This window comes from Leopardus geoffroyi, chromosome E1 (assembly GCF_018350155.1).
Source record: "Leopardus geoffroyi isolate Oge1 chromosome E1, O.geoffroyi_Oge1_pat1.0, whole genome shotgun sequence".
NCBI lineage: Eukaryota > Metazoa > Chordata > Mammalia > Carnivora > Felidae > Leopardus > Leopardus geoffroyi.
The window spans coordinates 36,027,607-36,047,450 of record NC_059330.1 but is presented as its reverse complement, the minus strand read 5'-3'; the positions used below and the strand labels follow the sequence as shown (position 1 = coordinate 36,047,450).

At 44.1% G+C, this 19,844-nt stretch overlaps 1 protein-coding gene across 3 annotated transcripts in view; it reads right to left on the bottom strand.

Moving 5' to 3' along the window:
- Positions 1 to 19,497, bottom strand: part of ZNF652 (zinc finger protein 652) — a 56,107-nt gene extending 36,610 nt beyond the window's left edge. Inside the window, exons 1-2 of one of the 3 annotated variants that reach the window (XM_045488480.1) lie at positions 19,153 to 19,497; positions 14,715 to 14,773 (exon numbers count right to left, since the gene is read on the bottom strand). The gene's annotated coding sequence lies outside the window, so the exon portion shown is untranslated. Of the gene's footprint in view, positions 1 to 14,714; positions 14,774 to 18,646; positions 18,877 to 19,152 lie in introns of those variants that run through there. The other 2 variants (XM_045488479.1, XM_045488481.1) reach the window with 2 other exon arrangements.
- Positions 19,498 to 19,844: the final 347 nt, after the last annotated feature.

Here is a 19,844-nt window from a genome sequence, read left to right as displayed (position 1 = left end):
CCCTGGCCCAACAACTGGTCAGTAACAACCTGAGCAGGGAAAGCTGATGGGAGATGTTCAAATACAAAAGTTATTTTTCCACATGGAAGTCTTAATTACCTTTTCCCCAGAATATGATTCTCCACATTGAACTGGTAATGACTATACATGTTTCAGGAGGACAAAAATCCCAAATGTCCAAGTTTCTGAATGAACAGCCTATTTTAAGACACGATTTGCTCTTGAGCTCCAGAGAAGTTACTTTTAAGGTATAAAATAAATTAATTAGTAACAATACACACTTTCGAGATTTATATTTTAACTGCACTGGAATGTCTTAAAAACATGAGCCTATGAGCAAAGGCCCCGAGCTCAAGAGGAAGTGAACAGACTCCTGGCTTTGCAGACAAATGAGTAGGTGGAGGGAACATTCAAGTGATTTTTTTTTTTATACAATGTTTCTTAACCTAAAGAAAACCGCAGCTCTTCACAACACATGTACTATAAATAGATGTTAATAAAAAACTGAATAAATCTGTATTTGCTTGCTTCTTTGGTTTTTTTTAAATAACTTTTGTCTTGAGTGGTCAAGATAACCAAGCCAACGTGACCGAGCAGGGTGCCCAGTCAGAGGCCTGAGGACACAGGACTGCATGTAATTCCCCTTCATCTGTTTATGTTGAAGGAAAAGATCTTAGTTAGTAATGTGGACTTTGACTGCGCATAGACTTCCTTTACCACCATCAAAGAATTTTCACAGAAGTTCACATCAATGCAAATTTTCTGGCACTGCTTTTGGCAATATCTTTAAGACATGTGGCTAGAGAGACCCAAGATAGTTCTGATCACAGAAACGTTGTTCAAGTAATCACTCCCTCCTTCCTCAGCTCCTCCCCACTAAAAACCACATTTATCTAAGCCTCGACAAAGTTCCTGGCAGATAAGTACTCATCTCTTATAAATGGAAAAAACTAAGGCCCAGTGGCTAAAAGGTGAGTCCGAGGGATTCTGAAAGAGCAAGAACTAGTTGAATATATAACTGCTAGGCTCTCTTCTCCCTTTAAAATCCAACCAGAAGCCAGATGACTTTTTTTTTTTTTTTTTTGAAGTAGAGGCGAGGGGTGATGGTAAGGAGATTATCTAGATTTTCTGATGTTTTTATAACGAACGTGGATTAATTCTATAATAAACAAAACAACTAATTCCAAACTTAAAAAAAAATAAATGAATTTGGGGCTCCTGGGGGGTTCAGTCTGTTGAGCGTCCATCCGGCTTTGGCTCAGGTCATGAGCTCATGGTTTGTGAGTTCGAGCTCCAAGTCCGGCTCTGTGCAGACTGCTTGGAGCCTGGAGCCTGCTTCAGATTCTGTGTCTCCCGCGCTCTCGCTCTCTCTCAAAAATAAACAAACATTAAAAAAAAAATTTTAACAAGTAAATGAATGAATTCACCACACCCATTCAGATTCAACGTGTAGGATCATTCAGATGCAAGTGTTAATGAGAGAAAGTTGGGGAAAAGGCTCAATCATAATTTAAGCATAGCAAACACTTAAAATCTACGCCAACCCTCCAAATATGAGCAGGCTTTTACTAACAGTCAACAAATACTTACTGAGCACCAACTACGTGTCAGGTGCCACAGACATAACTGTGAACATAACAGGTATGTTCCCTGATCTCAAGAGGCTTATGGATACTGTCAATTTGTTTATATTCTACTTCGCTGGGCAAAGCCCTGGTTTACTTGTTTTTCTCAAAGTAATTGTTAATAATGCCCCTCTCACACATCTCCCAGGCTGACCAATAAATTATATGGTTGCCTATTTATGCAAAAACAAAACGATTCTTCCTACAGGGCAACAGGTCTGTAAAATGTAGATCATTTCAAGGTTTTAGCTTTCTTTTTAAATTCATTTCATTCCTTTTCAGTTCGCATTTTCTTAAATGATAAAGTGTAACTTGTTTTAGACATTCATCTCGCTTTGCTGTATGATTTCACCTGGTATACAATGAAATCCACAACTTGCTTTAATCAAGTAAGAAGAAATCAAAATCTGATTTTATCACCTCAAAAAACGTATACAAGTAAGTAAAATGAAAAAAAAAAACTTTAAAGACTATAAACCCCTTGAGGGCAGGCAGTTCTTCTCGAAACACTATTTCAACATTCTAACCTGTGTTGAACTCAGTACTAAGAAGCCACTGTGGTTTTCAGGTATTTCCTACTAAAAGGAAAGAGGACAGAAAATGCATAAATCTGGAACTTTTTGTCATAATGAAAAGCAAGGAAACTATCAAAGGCTACCAGGGCTGGGTCAAAAGACTCAGGAGCCAGCCCGATAAGCACCTAATGGACAAAGACAGGGGCAATTCAGTATCAACGAGGATTGACAACATTAGTGGACTGACACACATCAAATTATGCTTAAATCCATTTAAAGTCACATTTAGAGCTTGCTAAGAGAACCAACTCATTCTTTTGAAAACTGGTAGGTGAGGGGCGCCTGGGTGGCTCAGTCAGTTGGGCGTCCGACTTCGGCTCAGGTCATGATCTCGCGGTCCGTGAGTTCGAGCCCCGCGTTGGGCTCTGTGCTGACAGCTCAGAGCCTGGAGCCTGCTTCAGATTCTGTGTCTCCCTCTCTCTCTGCCCCTCCCCTGCTCACACTCCTTCTCTCTCTCCTTCAAAAGTAAATAAACATGAAAAAATTTCTTAATAAAAAAAGAAAAGGAAAAAGAAAGCTTGTAGATCTAAAAACAAATTTATAAAAGGTAAAAGGGACTGAGGAACATGTTAAATGACACCACATGGATGCAATCAGCAAAATCCAGACTATGAGAAACTACACAAATGATCCGGATCCTTCAACTAAAACTGCAAAGAAAAAAAAAGAAAAAGAAAGAAAAAAAAAAAAAAAAAGAAAGGAAGGAAGGAAGGATCACACCTACAGATTAAAGAGACTTAACAGATATAATTAACTAATCACTCTTCTTTAGACCCTAATTCAACATTCTAGCCTATGTCTTTTGAAAAAACAAATTGGAAAAACAATTATGAGTTAATTGAAAAATATAAATGCTGATTGAATACTTAATGATGTTCAGGAAGTTTTTAAATGTAATAATGGTATTGCAGTTGTCTTTTTCAGAAAGAATTCTTAGATTTATAAATAATAAGATATGATGTCTAGAATTTTTTTAAAGTAATCTCCGTACCCAACATGGGGCTCGAACTCACAAACTAGAGATCAAGAGTTAGATGCTCTGCCAACTGAGTCAGCCAGATGCCCCTAGAGTTGTTTCAAAGGAACTGGAAAAGGGAGTATAGTGAGGGCAAGTATATATATGTATGAAACAAAATTGGCCATGTAGAGATAACTGTTGAGGGGCGCCTGGGTGGCGCAGTCGGTTAAGCGTCCGACTTCAGCCAGGTCACGATCTCGCGGTCCGTGAGTTCGAGCCCCGCGTCGGGCTCTGGGCTGATGGCTCAGAGCCTGGAGCCTGTTTCCGATTCTGTGTCTCCCTCTCTCTCTGCCCCTCCCCCGTTCATACTCTGTCTCTCTCTGTCCCAAAAATAAATAAATGTTGAAAAAAAAATTAAAAAAAAAAAAAAGAGATAACTGTTGAAGCTGGGAGATGGACATATTAGATTTATCACATTTCTCTCTTTTTTCTTTTTTATATTTGAGAGTTTCTTTTTTTAATTTTTTATTTATTTTTGAGAGACAGAGAGAGAGAGCGAGAGAGCAGGGGAGGGAGACACAGAATCCAAAGCAGACTCCAGGCTCTGAGCTGTCAGCACAGAGCCCGACGCGGGGCTCGAACCCACGAACTGTGAGATCATGACCTGAGCCGAAGTCGGACGTTCAACCGACTGAACCACTCAGGTGTCCCTATATTGGAGAATTTCCGTAACCTAAAAAGGCTTTATTCAAAAGCAGCCTTACCTCCTTTTTTTTTTTATTTAAAAAAAAAAAATTTTTTTTTCAACGTTTATTTATTTTTGGGACAGAGAGAGACAGAGCATGAACAGGGGAGGGGCAGAGACAGAGGGAGACACAGAATCGGAAACAGGCTCCAGGCTCTGAGCCATCAGCCCAGAGCCTGACACGGGGCTCGAACTCACGGACCGCGAGATCGGGACCTGGCTGAAGTCGGACGCTTAACCGACTGCGCCACCCAGGCGCCCCTACCTTACCTCCTTTTAAAGACCAAAAACCAGGATCATACCTTAGAAACATACAGAACCCTAATCTGACAACGTAGAAAAAAAATATAACAACTACAATTAAATCTAAATTGACATTCTGATCTACGGAATTAAAGAGAAAGTAAAATATTGTGTGAAAATTCCTTCACATTAGGACCACTACTTCATTTTCTCTTTATCCAGCTCAAAACTCGTTATCTCTAAAAACTATAATGTGGGCAATACGGTGTATTTCTGCCTTAATAAGACTATAATCCCGAATACGTTCGCACACAATGATCAACTATAAAGGAAAAATTAAACGTGATAGGAGTAAAACAACTGCCTGGGAAGGTCACCGCTCGGTCAAGACTGGAATCCAACCTTCTAGGCAGTAGCTGCTGCCGGGTTTTGCTTTTTAAGTTTTCAAGGACAGAATGGTAACACCACAACCTTCTTTTGCCTTTACGTGGAACTATGTACATCTGGCTGCAGGTAAGGTTTCAGACCTACACTGCTCAAGGACACAGCCGAGGTTTCCGTAGGGACTGGCGTTCAAACGGCCTCCTGCGTATTCTCTGGCTGATACACGACATAGCAGGGTCTGGCACTTTGCATACACGGGTCCAACGGAAAGACCGTTGCGTAAAACTTGCTGTCCTGTGAGGGGACCAGGATTCTCTTCTTGTTGAGTCAGCGTGGCGGTGGCGGTGGCGGGGTTACCGTGCGCACAACGGTCTGAAGCATTTCACCGCACAAAAGCCGGTCGGGAGAGAACCACGGCTCTCAACCGTTACATAAAAACCTACTTCCTTCCATTCCTGGTGTGCTCCCTCCGTCCTAGGTCAGCAAATACCATGTGTCCTCAAGTCTACGCGGCACGTTTGTTTTCTGTTTCGAAAAGCACAACGTTACGTGTCTGACCCCAATTCCAGGACGCTATCGCCTTTCGGTTTTTATTTTACGGTCAAGTCTGCCGAAGGTTCCAGTGAATCAGCTGCAGCCTCTGGCCGAGGCTCCAAACCTCGTGTTCCTTTTTGGCTCTTCCCTCCGCCTCACTCCTCTCTCTCATGAGCCGGCAAGTGCTCGTTTAACCAAGTGCTCTGTCCTCTCTGTCCCGACTGCTAACACGACCTCCCGGTTCAGGCCCTAATCACCTCGTACACAGGTTGTAACGGTCTGTCTGACTCCCTCTTTCAAACCACATTACACACAGATCTTCTAAACCCCAGTTTCCTAAAGAATGTGGATCATGTAACTCCCCAGCTACAAAATCTTTATTGGTTTCTAAAGCCTTGGAATAAGCTACCACTCCTCAGCAGAGCATTCCAAAAGTTTTGACCCAAACTGCCGTTTTCAGTTTTAGCTCCCAAGGGCCTCCTCTCCCGTCTAACATTCTTGTGCCCTCTCTCAAACACACCTTGACTGTTTCTACCTCGAAATCTTTGACTATGCCATTTTTTCCATCTACCTAAAACATGGCTGTTCCCCCATCATTCAATTATAAAATCCTAGCCATCTCTTAAGACCTAGCTCAAATGCACCTTCTTCTTGAAGCTTTTCTGGATCACATTTTTGTTTCCTAGAATGCTTAAGAGGATTTTTTTTTTCATTAAAAAAAAAAATGTGGCATGTTGATGGAGGGAACACTCAAGGAGTCCCACTTATTCTGGAAGAAAAGTGATTTTTTTTAAAATCCACATCTATTTTGGGGTGCCTGGGTGGCTCAGTCGGTTAAGCGACTGCGGCTCAGGTCATGATCTCGTGGTTTGTGAGTTCAAGCCCCACGTCGGGCTCTGCGCTGACAGCTCAGAGCCTGGAGCTCACTTCAGATTCTGTCTCCCCCTCTCTCTGCCCCTCTCCTGCTCACACTCTGTCTCTCTCTCTCAAAAATAAATAAATATTAAAAAAAATAAATCCATATCTATTTTAATGTTCCCAATTCCTTCCTCCTCTTCCATAAACCAAACAGTTTCCAGGAGTGATTCAAATTAATATGAGTTTAGATGCCATGGTTTGCCTCGGGAAGGATTCTCTGCATTAGAAAGCGTAGAGTCAAAGATACCCAAGTATAATGGTGTTCTTTCTCAAGGCCAGCACCTGTTTCTCCCTCAAGAACCACCTAATACTTGGAGTGCCTGGGTGCCTCAGTCAGTTGAGCGTCCGACTTTGGCTCAGGTCATGATCTCACAGTCCTCGAGTTCGAGCCCCGCGTCGGGCTCTGTGCTGACAGCTCAGAGCCTGGAGCCTGCTTCTGTTTCGGTGTCTCCCTCTCTCTCTGCCCCTAACCCACTCGCATTCTGTATCTGTCTCTCTCAAAAATAAATAAACATTAAAAAGAAACTTTTAAAGAACCACCTAATACTTAAAATTCTCTCAGAGCCAGTCATTACAGACATTATAGGCAGAGTAGACTGGTGACCACTACCTGCGATTAAGAGACAAGTTAATTTCCCAGGAAACAAAAGATGGCTATTTTTCACGTGCTCCTGGAGACAGCAACTCGTAACTATATCGGAAAGGGTACCCCTGTGCAAGAGTTACACTCATCCATGTTATAGATTGTATTTCTTTTCTTACTTTTATTTTAAAAGTTTGAGAGAGAGAGAGAGAGAGAGCGCGCGCATGAGTGGGGTAAGGGCAGAGAGGGAGAGAGAGAATCCCCAACAGGCTCCACACCGTTAGTGCAAGCCCGAAGTGGGGCTCGAACTCACGAACCGCATGATCATGACCTGAGCCGAAATCAAGAGTCAGACGCTTAACCAACTGAGCCACCCAGACACCCCGTATTTCTATATGGAACACAGACGGGTAGAGAAAAAAATCTTCAAGTTTACTCTAAAATGGCCTTGGGCAAAACTGTCTGTAAATGTCAAAAGATAACTTTCAGAGATATTAGTGCTAAAGACGAGTTATATTTGTCTAAATACAGACCCAGACACATTACGTATGGTACATACAATGTATGACTAAAATTAATCTATGAACAGATATTCAAGTTCATTTAAGCACGGAGTTTAAAAGCCTAATTTAGGATGTTTCCAAATAGAGAAAGGATAGTTGTTGATGAACTAGTGAACTCTGGGTTAAATATGGAGTTGATAGTAATATACCAATGTTGTTTCCTTAGTTTACGCAAGACTTTAACATGGTTATGTAAGAACTTAACAGTAAGGGGAACTGGATGAGGAGTATACAAATACTCTTTCTACAATTTTTCTGAAAGCCTAAAATTATTCCAAAATTTAAAAATTATTTTTAAAAAATGTTTAACAGAACTTATTGGAATAACACAAATTGAGTTATTTATAATCACTTTAATTAAAAGATTTCCTTTGAATTAAAAAAGCAGGTTGCTTTATCAGTTAACTTTTCTCCAAACTAATTTTTAAACTTTGTTTTTTAAGGCTTTGATGTTTTTACGCATTCTCAGGTTTACTTGGCAAAGACTATCAATTAGCGAATGGGCTGGTTTTTTTCAGCAGGATCCATGTACAAACGTGTGTACATATGTCTTATGGCTTTAATCCCAAACTGCCTAATGCCAAAATAGCCTGATGTATGACATTACTTGGCACAGCAGATTATCTAAGCAGGGAGTAACCTTCCTTAGAGGGGTTCAGTGCTATTTTCCTAAGTGTGACGTGTGCATTCTTTTGGACCTAGCCATCAAGGAATTCACCATGAGAAGATAATGCCACAAGCATAAAAAGATGTGTATACAAGGGCATTCACTGTAGCATTATTTATTATAACAAAAAAACTTGAAACATAAATAATGGTACACACAGACACCAGCATACTACGTAGCCATCCAGATGTGATATGGATTTATGTTATTTAACACTGAAGTATGTCCACATCAGAAAAAAAAAAAAAAAAAAAAGACTAAAGAGCCGGCTCATGTCATCTCATCTCATTAATGTAAAACCATGTCCTTACAAGTATGTCTTGTACAGTCATACCGAGAGATGTCTCAGGATAAAGATGGGGAAGGAGACACTTCTTTTCTTTGTATTTTTCTGAAATCCTTACCTAGTTTTAAATAAGCATGTATAATTCTTTAGAAAAATAATAAAGCTATTTTTTTAATGCTATATAGAGGCAATTTGTCTCCTACTCAAAAAAAGTCATTAAGGACAAGTAGCTAAATATGTAATCTTTTTTAAAAAGTGATCCTCTGGGCACCTGGGTGGCTCAGCTGGTTAAGTGCCTGACTCTTGATTTCAGCTCAAGTCATGATCTCATCTTCCTGGGATTGAGCCCCGAGTTGGGCTCTGCGCTGGGCATGGGGCCTGCTTAAGATTCTCTCCTTCCCCGCCTCTCTTCCTCTCCCTCCGCCCCAGTCCTGCTCACACTCACATGCTCTCTCTCTCTCAAAAAAAAAAAAAAAAAGAAAAAGAAAGAAAGAAAGAAAAAGAAAACGGCAAAGTATTTGCTATTAAATTTCGCAAACTGTAACCCTAGAGAGCTAAGAAATAATTACAATATAAAAATATCCAACATTAGCCAAAAGATTATAGGCTGCCAACGTTAACTGTAACATTAGCTACATGACTGTTGCTTATAGATGTGACACACACCATCACAATGTCACGTTTAGCTCCAAACGACTAACTATAGTTATAAATATCAAGTAATTTCATATGGATTCTATTTATAAATATGTATACTGCTTACAGTGTTCTTACTTTAGCTCAGAAGATGGGTCAGTAGGCTTTTTCTGCACAAGCAAACACAAATCTGTCCTCTTGTCAAGGACTTCTCGTTCCATATCGATGGATTTGGGAACTGCAGGAGAACTTACAACACATTCGATATTCTCGGTTAGAAGAGAGACAAGGAAACAGAGGCTCAGAAAAGTTAAATGGCTCCTTTAAAGGTCAACAGCTAGCTGACAGTAGAGTTGGCCGACCACCCAGATTCTGGTCATAAGGCTCCAAATGATGACTAAAATCAAAAAATGTTGACCATTATTAGGTGCTGACAGAGATGCAGAACTGGAACTCTCAGGTGTCTGGTGGGGATGCAAAGGAGCACGTTGACTCTGGAAAACAGACCGGACATACACACTACGTGACCCAGCAACCCTGTTCCTAGGTATGCACTCTAGAGAAATGAAAACTTACAGTCGCTCTGAAAGCCGTCCGTGAGCGTTTACAGAGGCTTTGCTTAGAATCACCAAAAACTGGAAACAATCCAAATGTCCTTCAACAGGTGAATGGAAAAACAGTGCGATCCATCCACAGAATAGGACAGAATATTACTTGGCACTAAAAAGGAGCAAAATGTTGATACCTACAAAAACTAGGACGAATCTCAAAGGTATTATGCTGAAAGCAGTCTCAAAGGGTTACACGCGGTATGATCCCATTTAGGTAACATTCTCCACAAGAGAAAACACTCACGATGAACAACGGATCAACGGCTGCCAGGTTCGGAGGGTGGGGGAGTGCACTGTGGCAGGAGTGTTTCCAGACAACGGAACCGTTCTGTCTCCTGACTGTGGCGGCGGTTACACGAGTCCGTAACATGTACTAATGTTCACAGAACTGTACACGTACCAAAGTGTCAATGTCACTGTACATGAACTTAAAAATTAAAACGAATGCCTTACGCAGTCTCTGGGTTCTGAAAGTCAGAAATATTTCTGGGCTTTTAAATTCGGTTTTTTTAAACTTCAGTTTTTAATTAGCAAAATAAAATGATTTAATGGGTCCTTTCTTATAAAATCTCATTGCCAAGAAAAGAACATGTTTAACTTGGCAAGTTATATAACCTCACTTTGTCTCAATTTCCCTGCTGGTAAAATGGGGTAATAATACACTACCTCAAAGGGTTATATGAGGATTACATGGCAAGTGCTTTGTAAAGGTTGATCAGTAGCAAAAATACAGACACTATATATAACTTTGGGTACAGAAATGAAAGACAATGCCAACCATGTAACTTTTAAGTTTTTATCCTTCTGGAGAAGGAGGTTCTGATAAGTGCTTTTCTGATAGGGCGGTCTCTGAAACACAGTTCGACCCTGGAGTCTGATTTTCACACAGAAGTAAACATTCACCACTGAGTCCTTGCTATACGTTTATTCTGTACTCATTCTACATAAGCAAATGATTGCCTAAACCAGGCTCTGTGTTAAAGAAAGTTATACTATACAGTTAAAAATATCTTTCTATATGGGGCACCCCGGGGGGGCTCAGTCGGTCAAGTGTCTGACTTCGGCTCAGGTCACGATCTCGCAGTCAGGGGGTTCGAGCCCCGCGTCGGGCTCTGTGCAGACAGTTCAAGCCTGGAGCCTGCTTCCTCCGATTCTGTGTCTCCCCCTCTCTCTGCCCCTCCCCTGCTCATGCTCGGTCTGTCAATAATGAGTAAACATTAAAAAAAAAATGCTTTTTGTTAAGGACGATATACGGAGGTGATTTTCAAACTGCCCGACCCAACCCAATTTTTTAAAATGAAATAGAATTAAAAAAAAAAACACACACACACAATAAAATGCTTCACAAATAAGGTAAGCACTGTTTCATGAAGTCTTGCTTCAGCTGCGGGTAGGGGTACTGAATGTGAGAGAACACACATGACCACACACACACTGCTTTTTACTGTGGGTCACGGTCAGAAAGTTTGAGAAAGAGCGCTATGGGGAACTCAATAAACAGTCTTAGATGGAGAACGGTCCAATTCTGCAACATCAGGCCTCTGTGGACAAATCTTTTTAGTGTTCACTAAAACCTGTTCACCACCTGACCTTAGAGACAGAAGTCATCCTCAAAGAAAAAAATCTAACTTTCCACTGGAGCTGATGAAAAGGTCAGAGAGAGAATGGGAGGCAGAACAAACTACCTCTTGGACATCGTTACAATACCCAACAACGTGGAACAGGGGCACAAGTGTATACGTCCTTTACCACAACCTGACAGGAAGAAACCAGCCACATGGAAGCAGAAAAATTTTATACTATGCATGTATTTTCCAAATTTAATTTGAACATTGTTGTCACTGAGCAACATTAAGTTTAACTCACAAGATTTAAATATATTTTATGTAGGGGCGCCTGGGTGGCTCAGTCGGTTAGGCGTCCGACTTCGGCTCAGGTCGTGATCTCGCGGTCTGTGAGTTCAAGCCCCGCGTCGGGCTCTGTGCTGACAGCTCAGAGCCTGGAGCCTGCTTTGGATTCTGGGTCTCCCTCTCTCACGCTCTCACTCTCTCTCAAAAATAAATAAATATTAAAAAAAAATTTTTTTTTTAAATACCTTATGTCAAACAAGCAAATATTTTCTTTTGGAGCAGAATGAGATACCCATTAGGATCAGAAAAGTTAAAATGTGTCTGCCTTGGGGGCGCCTGGGTGGTTCAACTGGTGATGCGTGGCACTCTTGGATTTCGGCTCAGGTCATGATCTCAAGGCTCCTAAGTTCAAGCCCTGCACTGGACTCCAGGCTGACAGCCCGGAGCCTGCTTGGGATTCTCTCTCTGCCTCTCCCCTGCTCATGTGCGCGTGCACTCTCTCTCAAAATAATAAACTAAAAATAAATAAATAAATAAATAAATAAATAATAATAATAAAACCTTATTACAGTTTAGAAAACTACCTAGCTTATTTCTTCTGTAGACTAAATAAACTAAATGTGACTTCGGTGTGCTAAATCCAACAAAGTCAATGCTAAAATTGCTACCTGCCTCGTAGCATCAGCTCAGTGAGGTGCCTCATAGCAGTGTTTCTCAATTCCAGTGCGGCTGACGTGTTAGAGCAGAGAGATCATTCTTTGTTATGAGGGGCCGTCCTGGGCCCTGTAGCATGTTTAGCCGCATCTCTGGCCAGTAGCCCCACCGCTCCCCCCAGCCCCCCCCCCCCCCGGCCCAGGGCCTCCTTATGTCAAATCAGAGCTATCTCCAGACCTTGCAGAGTATCTCCTGGAGGTAAAATCGCCCTTGGTTGAACTACTGCTTTATAAATTTGTATTTTAATCGCGATTTCCACGTTTGGGCAGTAAGAGGGAGAAAATGGCAATACTGCAATTACAGCAAAAAAAAAAATGTGATCAAATGCAGTTTTCAATGGAAGTGACGACGCCTCAGCAGTTATTATGGTTCGTGGGCACATACAATTACATTCCACCGACCAACCCGGCAGGGCGACCAAATTTCAAAATATTCAACACCAGGTTAACTGTGTTTCAGTAAATTTCTCCCGTTGCTATGTGTTTAAAACCCCGAGTTTCCAAAAAGTTTAATTATACCACGGTTATAAAAATATTAAGTAAACACTTTTAATAACTAGCAATGCAAGAAGGATTATTATATGAATATTCTGCAATGAAGCAGTAAAAGAAATATTTAGCAGTTACAAAGACAAACCTTTCAAGAGATGTAACTATTCTGTCACATTAAGCCCCTCTTTTAGGATGAAAATACGTAGGGTTTGCTTATAGACTGACTCCAGAATTCTCTTAATATGGTAAAACTCCAAGCTAGGTTTGAAAATTTCAAACCATTTAAAAATGGTTTGAAATCATTCTGTCCCACTAAATATTTCAAAATGTAATTTAAAATAGGGCATTATCATTTCCCTCCGGAGGAGGCGCCCCTGGATCAAACATTTTAAGAAGAAAGTGTAGCGGATAGAGCACCACTACTCACGAGAGCCAAGACCAGAAATAATCCAAATGCCCATCAATGGGAGAATGGACAAATACATTATTACAGTATATGCAACTGAATATTACGAGGCAAAATGAGTTATTACATGCAAAAGTAAGAGTGAATGTTATAAACATAATTTTGAGTGAAGGACACCACACACAAATCAAATGAGCACATCCTGTAGTCCACTTATACACCGCTTAGAGATTTTCCACAGCCATACGTGGTTTTCTCATTCTTTTTTACAGCTATAAAATTTATCCTGCTGCGTGAACATACCCTAGCTTATTTACCCAACTTCTATACAGATGGACATTTCGGTTTTTTCCAAACTTTTGTTGAGTTTATTTGGAGGACTCTGTCTGCTCTGGAGGCTACAAAGAGAGGTGCACGGCTCTCTATAAGGATCTTTCAGGCAAGGGAACTTCAAATCCCCTCCTCTTAGGAGGAACTGGGTAAAAAAACCACAGATTTGGGGCGCCTGGGTGGCGCAGTCGGTTAAGCGTCCGACTTCAGCCAGGTCACCATCTCGCGGTCCGTGAGTTCGAGCCCCGCGTCAGGCTCTGGGCTGATGGCTCAGAGCCTAGAGCCTGTTTCCGATTCTGTGTCTCCCTCTCTCGCTGCCCGTCCCCCGTTCATGCTCTGTCTCTCTCTGTCCCCAAAATAAATAAACGTTGAAAAAAAAAATTAAAAACAAAAACAAAACAAAAAACCACAGATTTATCCATACAACTGAAACACCACACACACACACACACACACACACACACACACACACACACACACACACTCCTCACCTCCTCCAAAAACCCAACACTTTATCATGTGTCAATGTCCACAGGCCACTGACGTGACTTGAGACACGTTAAAATGGCACATTTGAAAGGACGAAAACAATTCATGAGGGCCTACTTATACCCATTTCGTAGGCCACACGGGGTAATTAAGAAGTTATATGCCACTGAATCTCCAAAACCGAATCAAAATTCCAAAGCTGAAAAGTCTAAATTCCAAAGCTCTTCACGACTATATCCTTCACTAGCATCCAAGACAAAAGGGAATCACCCAACACGGTTTACCCTTATGAAATAAATCCGGCTGAGAGTACTGACCCTCGGATGCCACATGAAGAGCAAGACCCCGGAGTCAGGCAATGGAGCCGCACCCTGCCTTGTTTCTATTTCTGTTCCCTTCCAACAATCCCTTCTCACCACACGGACTGGTTTACCCAGAAGCGTTCAGAAGCACCTCGCTCTCCACTAGGCCCCGTGACGCCAGTACACCAGGAAAAATAACAGTTAAAAGAAAAATAGGCGCGCCTGGGGTGGCTCAGTCGGTCGAGCGTCCGGCTTCAGCTCAGGTCACGATCTCCCAGTTCACGAGTTCGAGCCCCGCGTCGGGCTCTGTGCTGACAGCTCAGGGCCTGGAGCCTGCTTCCGATTCTGTGTCTCCCTCTCTCTCTCTCTGCCCCTCCCCTGATCATGAACTGTCCCTCTCTGTCTCTTAAAAAATCAAATCAAACATTTAAAACAATTAAAAAGAAAAGAAAGAAAAATAGCACCCTCGTCCCCAGAGAAAGTTTACTTAGCAAAATGTAGTCTGGTTGAGAAAAAAACACGTAGCTCAATCATCCCAGTTTTATTTGTTTAGTCAGTCTGGGCTCACCTGGCGCAAGTCCTCTTATTATTATACATCTGGCCAAGATTACATTTTTTTCAAGTGTTCTGCAAAACCTAAGGCAAATCTAAGGCCATTATTTGCCAATCCCTCTTTATCAGCAATCCAATACCAGTGACTGATTTCCATTGATGGCAAAGCCCCTAGGTGGCTCAATAATAAACGAAAACAGGGATTAACCGATTCCCTTGAGGTAAATCCTAATGCATTAGTGATGTGTCTACCTTATCTGAAAAGTCTCTACGTAACTCTTGCGGGTTCACAGGCTTATCACAACGATATCCTGCAAAAATGCCAGAATAATTTAATTCTATGGAACCCAAGAAATTCTATTTTAAAAGCTCTATGCACTGAATAGAACCGTACACGTGCCCTCGAATCTACTTTTCGAAGTAATCAATCTCTTACCCTAGGTTTTAAAGAGGAAAAAAAAAATGCCGTATTTTTACAAAACCACCTTTGGGGCTAAAAACAAGGCTAGGGATACACACACACAATCTGTAGGTACAGGCCAAAAGTAGAGAGTTGATAAAATCTGACAGGTAAGGCGACTTGACGGTTCTTTCCTTCACCCACCGAAGCAAAAATGCCTAAGGCAGTCAGACTTAGAACCCTAATGACAGTTTATGATCCAAACCTCAGATGAGGCAGTGGGAATTCTTTAGGAGAGAATGTCCCTAAGTGTTTCTTAAAATCAAACCTAACTGCTCTATAAACAAACAGATTAACTAAAATAAGCGTCTGATGTCTTCACTGATTCTACCAAGCACTTTATGGCTTACGTTAGCCGTGACAATTTACACAAGGCTTTGCACATGATTCAACTCTGGACACAGAACGCACCGAGATACGTTAACGTCCTCAAACACCCCTTTCACCACAGAAGCTCTGAACACGCTTAAAACAAGCACGGCCTGCGGGTAGCGCTGTAGAAACTGGAGCGAAGTCTTACGGTCTCCACCACGTTCAGCCGGCCGTAGAGCAACGAATCAAAGTTCCAATAAGCACACCGCACCTGCAAGACTTCGGTGTGCTCCAAGTCAAATATTTGCAATTTTTTCCTCCCAAATCGGCACAAGTGAAACACCGGACCTCTTGCAAACCAGAATGATCTGTATGTTCCCACATCAGCCATTCCTGCCATTTACTGCCTCCTTAACAGGTACACGCGCCAGGAACTGCCAGAAGCTTGCACACAGCATCTCTAATCTTCATAACAAATCCCATTCTCCTGGTGAGGTAACTGAGGCCAGAGAGATCAAGGTGATACGCCCGCTGCCATACAGCCAGTAACTGCTAAAACCCTGGAGTGAAGGGTGATTTTTTTTTTTTTTTTTAAACCGTTCGCTTTCACAGTTTACTTCTTCGATAGGCTCCGGACAACTCAAAAGCAAAATCCCATCAGTAGCGCTGCTGATCAACTTTTTTCTACAGACTTGAAAAGTATCGTCTTACCACACTACAAGATTACTTCCCATACTCAGAGCAGAAATGGAAACAGCTCTGGGCGTCGCGACTCGGATCTTGAGGCCACAGTTGCGGAAAGTAGGTGCTGTCTCCCTTGAGTAGGAGCTGCTGATCTGAAACGTCCTAAGGGAAGGGTGTCTGAAGAAGGGTGTTAAAGAAGCTAAAGCAAGCTGTTTGTATTAATGAGTGACCCGCTGGCGCTACTACTCCTTAAGTGTTCCACTGCTAGGCGATTGTTTTCTACCCTTCCAAGCTCTGAATCTATCTGGCAGTCAGAACTCTGGTCTCACAGCCATAGGTGTTACAGGATCAGCTGCTCTGCGGTGTGTGGGTGTTTAACTAGGTAAGCGACTAGTTAGAAGCCGTGCAGCAATATTCAATCAAGGAAGCACACTGCCCCCCTGAGATTTTAACGATCTGGCACTACAACTAGGCTGACAAAGAAAAGTAACATATTTGCAACTCTGAGATGGTCTGGGCTTAGGATAGGCAAATAATTTCCGACAGTAAAACTTCAGGCATGACATGAACAAAAAAATATAAAACAAGCCTGTAATACAAGCCACTTCAAGCATGTTTATGAGATAATAAAAAGTGCAATATTTGCAATCTCAGCATGCTTTCAAACTTCATAGGGTACACGGCATAATTATTAGAATAAGTGCTATTCTTCAGGTGTGTGGAACAGGTTCTTTGCAAGATTCCAAGGCTCCCTTGCCTTCCAAAAAGCTGTTAATACCATGAATTCCTCGGCCTCTCAGAACCCCCAAAACGCAAAAAAATATGAAGGTCTCAAAGGATTCTTTATGTAAAAAATATTGTTGGAAATGGAAGCTCCCAGAAAGCCGGGGCCTGTGTTTCTTTAATGTCACTGCCCATCACAGCACGATCACAAGCCGGAATAAATCTCTCTTGGTTGAAATACAATCAGAAGGCAAAAGCTGGATGCAGAGTGATTTAAACAAGAATAGCTGATATTTATCCCAGGATGGTGCAACGTTACTCTCCAGTTCTAAGTTCTAAACACGGAGACCGAATTCCCTAACTGCAGTTCAGATCTTTCCATTAAAACAAAACTTTAAAAGAAGATGATTCTGATGGCAGTGCCACCCTGAATGAAGACATGAAATCGTATTTAATAAAGGTGGAAAAACTCTGCACGGAGAAGGTGCCCTACTATGGGAATGACAAAGCCTTCTTTTAAGAAATCAAATCAACCTCAATCAACACATAAACATTCCGGATAGTCATCATGAAACAGACCACCGACTTTGATGTTGACATGTGCTGCATTTAGAATACGGTGCAAGGAGCATGCATCATCCATTGGTCAAATTGGGACAAAGCGTTCTGACTTCAGTTTTAACTTTTTCTGAAATTCGCACATCTCCTTCTTACAGGAAGACAGGGAACGATGCCTTAGAAATACGTGACCCCCTGTAATCAAGGAACAAAACACAAGGATACATATATAATCCACTTTGTTATCTGAGCTTGCTGCTCAGAACCAAAGTACTGTAATGCCAAACCTTGGGAAACAAAACACAGAACTCAAGTTCCTTTCACTTTTGCATAATATAGATCTTAACCTGAGGTCCCAGGACTAGCTTCAAGGGGGCTGTAATTGCATACAAAATTGTGTGTGTCTCTTTCACTAAGAAGACAGCCCCTAAAGGCTTCGGTGACCCCACAGAAAGGTTAAGAACCGCCGAAGCAGACATTTCCAGGATCCCTACAACTCAGAGGTGCACATTTTAAACAAAATTATACTAAAGGTAGTATCTATCTGAATACATGTGCACAGTCCTGATACAGACAACCAAGATGCCCTGCCAGTCCCGACCATCACAGTTCAGTTGACCACTCTCAAATCAGCCCGAGGCAGGAACATCACCTGCATTCAACACACACACACACACACACACACACACACAAACACACGCGCCAGCCCCTCATTCCTTACGCATACACATGTTGTCAACAAAGCATGTGCTAGTTGCCATTCCCAGAACAATACAGGCCTGGCCATCTCTGGAAAAAAATACACATTCTTCCCCAAATTATTACCCTATTTATTTACTGCACCTTGACGACTGATGTTAAACCTCATCACAAAATAAATGAAATACCCACACACCCTATGTATCTCATCAACTGAGGAAAAAAGCACCACTCAGTGATTACTGAGGGTACACAGGAGATGCCTATCAGCAAAATACTCTGATAACGACGCTTGAACATGGGGACAATCAGAGACAGACTCACGCAGGAACATCCTGAGGACATGGTTGTGGAAAGAATCCTTTTCCAAAGGCAAGAGCACATTCCTTTGATTGGCACAAGCCATTCCTGACAATGGATCCGCGATGACAGGGGCTGCTCTGGCAATCAGGAAGTGTGTGTGTGTGCGCGTGTGTGTGTGTGTGTTGTGGGGGAGGGATGTACTAGATGTGATCAAAGACTGGCCCTCTTCAAAGAACAGCATATGGGATCTCAAATCGTGAAGACAGACTTCGAGGGTGAGGCAGGGGCATTTATCATTTCTACAGGAGACATCCCTCGACAATGAACATGTTCGGCGCAGATGTAACGGGGGTGTCACTACCTTCAGTGTCTCCCATCTAAGAATCTTAAGTAGAGCCTGATTGGAGGGGTGGAGGAGGTGGGGGAGGAGAAAGGTCTGCATTACCCTCTGGGGTGAGTGCTGGGCGGGTATACACTGGATGCATTTTATCTCAAGCGGCACAATACTCCGGGGGTTGGAGGTTTGGGCGCAGCCGCAGGGCCAGGGAGGCAGTGGGTGCAAGCCACCAGCTGCAGGGCAGGGGAAGGCTCGCAGGAGAACCGGTGCAAACCTCCCTCGGCCCGCTAACCCAGGCAACCCCAGCCTCCCCTCGGGCCTCGGGGCGAGCGGGCTCTCTGCAAAACTGGAGCCCGGCCCGGGTCCGGGAGCGAGGGGGCGAAGGAGCAGGAGCGGGCGCCCCCGGCCCGAGCTCACGGCCGGAGGAGCGCAGCGCCCCGGGCCTCCCCGCCGGATGGGGGCTGCTCCGGCCTAGCGCACGCAGCTGCCTCGGCGAAGGGTTAACCCGGCGCCCGAGCCCCGGCCGGCCCGGCGGGCGGCGGAGAGGAAGGGCTGCTGCAAGGGGCGCAGCCGCGACTGTGGCGTGTGCGTGGGGGGCAGGGGCCCCTACTCACCCTGGCCGGCCGCCTCCGCCTCCGCCGCCCCGACCGCCGCCTCGGCGGTCCATCCTGCGGCGGGGGGCCTGTAGCCGCGGCGCTCGAGTAACAACCGCCGGCCGGGCCGGCCCCTCCCCCCCGCCCAACGTCTGTCCTCAGGGCCGCTCCGCAGACCCGGCCTCGGCCGCCGCCGCCGCCGCCGCCGCCGCCGCAGCGCTACGTGGCCGCCGCTCCGACGTCTCGCGACTCCCTTCCGAGCGCGCGAGGGCGAGCGGGGCCGGCGGGGCGGGCGGCGCGCGGGGAGGGAGGCAGGGGAGGGGGTGTGCGTGTGTGGTTGTGTGTGCGGAGCCGGGGGCAGGGAGGGAGGGCGAGCGGCGGCGAGAGCGCGCGCGCGCCCGCGGCCCCGTCCCTCGCCCGCCCCCCCGCCCAACGGGGAGCCGACACCTCCCTCCGCCCGCCCCCCTGGCATCCCGGCCGCTGGGCGCGGCGGCGCGCATGCGCAGCCCCCTCGGGCCGGCCCCGGCGCACCTTTTCTCCCCGTTGCCACAATGTGAGCGCCCCGCCGCCCAGATAACCGCCGGCTCCCGCTCCACCCCCGCCCTCCCCCACTCCGCCCACTGCCGAGCGCCCAGGTAAAGGCGTGGACTGCGCGTGCGCGCCGCCCTCCCTGGGTCTGGGGGCGTGGTTGCTGAAAGGAAGCCAAGTCGCAG